At 46.2% G+C, this 3,963-nt stretch overlaps 1 pseudogene; it reads left to right on the plus strand.

Annotated features, from left to right (window-relative positions):
* The window catches only part of LOC103744477, a 9,312-nt pseudogene that overhangs the window by 4,242 nt on the left and 1,107 nt on the right, over positions 1–3,963 (plus strand).

Consider the following 3,963-nt stretch of genomic DNA (forward strand, 5'->3'; position numbering starts at 1 on the left):
AGAGTTCTTGGGAAGTGCAGGATTCTGTAGATTATGGATACCAGGTTTCACTGAAATAGTGGCTCCTCTATATCCCTTGACAAAGAATGAGATTCCTTTCGTCTGGACTGAAGAACACCAGAGAGCCTTTGACAAAATAAAAAAAGCACTGCTGACGGCTCCAGCTCTGGGATTGCCAGACTTGACAAAACCTTTCGTCTTATATATAAATGAAAATAAAGGAATGACAAAAGAAGTCCTTACTCAGACCCTGGGACCCTGGAAAAGGCCAGTGGCTTATCTCTCAAAAAAACTGGACAATGTGTCCGCTGGCTGGCCCCCATGTTTGAGAATCATGGCGGCAATAGCATCCCTAAAGACTCAGACAAACTCACTATGGGTCAGCCCCTAAAGCATCCCTAGTTAAAGACTCAGACAAAATCACTATGGGTCAGCCCCTAACTGTTATCACACTTCATGCAGTGGAGTCCATCATCAGACAGCCTCCTGAACCTCCTGACAGATGGTTGTCAAATACCAGTGTGACCCATTATCAGGCACTACTATTAAATCCAGAAAAGATCAAGTTTGGTAGCCCTGCCACCCTAAACCCCGCCACGCTGCTACCAGCCACCGAGAAAGGCACTGAGATTCCTCATGACTGCCAGCAAATACTTGCAGAGACACATGGGACCAGAGAGGACTTCACTGACCAGCCCCTAATAGATGCAGATGCCACTTGGTATACGGATGGGAGCAGCTTTCTACGAAATGGTGAGCGTAAGGCGGGGGCTGCGGTGGTTGATGGGGAAAAGATAATTTGGGCCCAAGCCCTGCCAGCTGGAACATCAGCCCAGCGAGCTGAATTAGAAGCTCTAACTCAGGCCCTAAAATTAGCAAAGGGCAAAAAGGTCAATATTTATACTGACAGCCGCTATGCATTTGCCACTGCCTATATACATGGGGAAATTTATCGGAGGCGGGGACTCCTCACCTCGGCTGGTAAGGACATCAAAAACAAAGAAGCAATAGTGGCCCTTCTACAAGCCTTATACTTGCCAAAACAGGTCAGCATAATTCATTGCCCTGGACATCAACGAGACCAGGGGCCAATTGCTTGAGGCAATCGGATGGTGGATGAAACTGCCCGTCAGGCAGCAGAAGGTACATACATTCTTTACACACATGCAGACCTTAAGGCTGAGATGAAGAAACAGGAAAAGAAAGCAGAAGCTTCTTTTACTTACACTGAACAAGATTTGGAACTTGTTCAAAAGCTTAATGCTACTTTGGATCCTGAAACCAAGATGTGGAGACATCAAAATCGTACTATACTGCCTCGGGAAGCAGCACTTGAGCTGATCTCCCAACTCCACCAGTGGACACATTTGGGACACAAGAAACTAAAAACACTATTGGAAAGAGAAGAACAACATTATTACTTCCCAGAACTCAATCAACTAGTTCAAAAGGTAGTGGGAGATTGTGTCTCATGTTCCTTGGTAAATGCAACTAAGTCAAAGGTCCCATTTGGCAAGAGAGAAAGAGGGACACGACCAGGGACTAACTGGGAAGTAGATTTTACTGAGGTACTCCCAGGAAAATATGGGTATAAATACCTTTTAGTGTTTATAGACACTTTTTCAGGGTGGGTTGAAGCTTTCCCCACCAAAAAGGAAACAGCCCAGACTGTGGTAAAGAAACTGATTGAAGAAATCTTCCCTCGATTTGGACTGCCCAAGGTAATTGGATCTGATAATGGCCCTGCCTTTGTCTCCCAGGTAAGTCAGGGAGTGGCCAAAGCATTGGGGATTAATTGGAAATTACATTGTGCTTACAGACCCCAAAGTTCAGGACAGGTAGAAAGAATGAACAGAACTATTAAAGAGACCTTAACCAAATTAGCTCTAGAGACTGGCACTAAAGACTGGGTACAACTCCTGCCTCTAGCCTTATTTCGGGCTAGAAATACTCCTGCTATACATGGCTTAACCCCCTATGAAATCCTTTTTGGAGGACCACCCCCTGCACTCGATATAACCTTGTCCCCCTTGCCCTCTTCTTTTGATAACCCCAGCTTAAAATCAAGGCTCCAAGCCCTCCAGATCATCCAGAACCAGGTTTGGAGGCCCTTGGCTGCAGTCTACCAGCCTGGTGATCTACAAACGCCTCATTCCTATCAAATTAGAGATCAGGTGTACGTGAGAAGACACAACGTGAAAACCCTTGAACCACGGTAGAAAGGACCCTACACAGTTCTCCTGACTACTCCTACGGCCCTCAAAGTGGACGGAATCTCAGCTTGGATTCACACTTCCCACGTCAAGAGAGCTCCGACTCAAGAGGACACTGGAAAATGGCATCTACACAGAGCATCCAACCCTCTAAAAATAAGACTCTCCAGAAATTCCTAATAATTCTATTTGTTTATAGGCTTGTCCCCAGTTATGGAAATCCCCATCTCCCTGTGCTGACCACCTGATGAGTAATTAATCAAATGGGTATTGTGGTGTTTGAAACCCACAAGATGGCGTCAAAGGACACTTGGTGGCCTATACTGTATCCAGATTTGTGTAAATTAGCCTTAGGAGCACCAGAGCCCTGGGACTTAGAAGGAAACTAAAATACTGAGGTGGTACCTGACAAAAAAAGTCCCCCCGGGAGACTGCGGGTAATTAATCAAATGAGTATTGTAGTGTTTGAAACCCACAAGATGGCACCAAAGGGCACTTGGTGGCCTATACTGTATCCAGATTTGTGTAAATTAGCCTTAGGAGCACCAGAGCCCTGGGACTTAGAAGGAAACTAAAATACTGAGGTGGTACCTGACAAAAAAAGTCCCCCCGGGAGACTGGGACTTGACCTGTGGGGAGGATGTGGCCCTCATGAACACCGGGCCATGTTGTGTACATTAACCTTTTATGTCTGTCCAGGCAACCACAGGGCTAAATATCTTAACCCCCAGTGTGGAGGGAGGGCCTACTTTTACTACAAAAACTGGGGATGTGAGACAACCGGGGACACTTGGTGGTCCCCGTCCTCATAATGGGATTACATCACTGTAAAAGCAAATTATTCTCATGGGAACAGTCGTTTGTGACCTGTGGGGAGGATGTGGCCCTCATGAACACCGGGTCATGTTGTGTACATTAACCTTTTATGTCTGTCCAGGCAATCACAGGGCTAAATATCTTAACCCCCAGTGTGGAGGGAGGGCCTACTTTTACTGCAAAAACTGGGGATGTGAGACAACTGGGGACACTTGGTGGTCCCCGTCCTCATCATGGGACTACATCACTGTAGAAACAAATTATTCTCATGGGAACAGTCGTTTGCAAGGAAAATTCGACGAATGGAAAACTACTCATAAGCAGGCCCGTCAAGGTAAATGGTGCAACCCCCTCCGAGTAGAATTCACAACAGCAGGTAAAAAGGCTACAGATTGGGATAGGGGATATTCATGGGGAATTAGACTATATAAGGAACGAACAGATGATGGTCTCCTTTTTACTATTAGAAGAGATACTTCCTCCTACCCAATAGCTATAGGTCTTGCCTATCCAGAAACCCATCCTCAGCTACCCAAATTCCCTGCTAGCTCTGATACCTGAAGCCACCTCACAGCACCTCCCCAACTCTCTTCCTAGCACCTTCCCAGCTAATATCCTGTCAGAACAGACCTCTCGTTACCCAAGGTTGCAGGTTTCAACCACAGGAAACCGGCTGTTTAATCTAGTTCAGGGAGCATATAAGGCCATCAGACAGATAAACCCCAATTTGACTGAATCTTGTTGGCTGTGTCTAGCAGCAGCACCCCCCTATTATGAAGGTATAGCTACATTAGGAACATTCCAGAACACCACCTCAACTGATCAATGCCACAGAGAAACTCCTCATTCTCTAACTCTCACAGAAGTCTCAGGATCTGGACTCTGTCTAGGAAACCCACCTTCAACTCACACCCACCTTTGCAACTCCACTATA

This window comes from Nannospalax galili, unplaced genomic scaffold (genome assembly GCF_000622305.1).
Source record: "Nannospalax galili isolate Female #2095 unplaced genomic scaffold, S.galili_v1.0 scaffold281, whole genome shotgun sequence".
NCBI lineage: Eukaryota > Metazoa > Chordata > Mammalia > Rodentia > Spalacidae > Nannospalax > Nannospalax galili.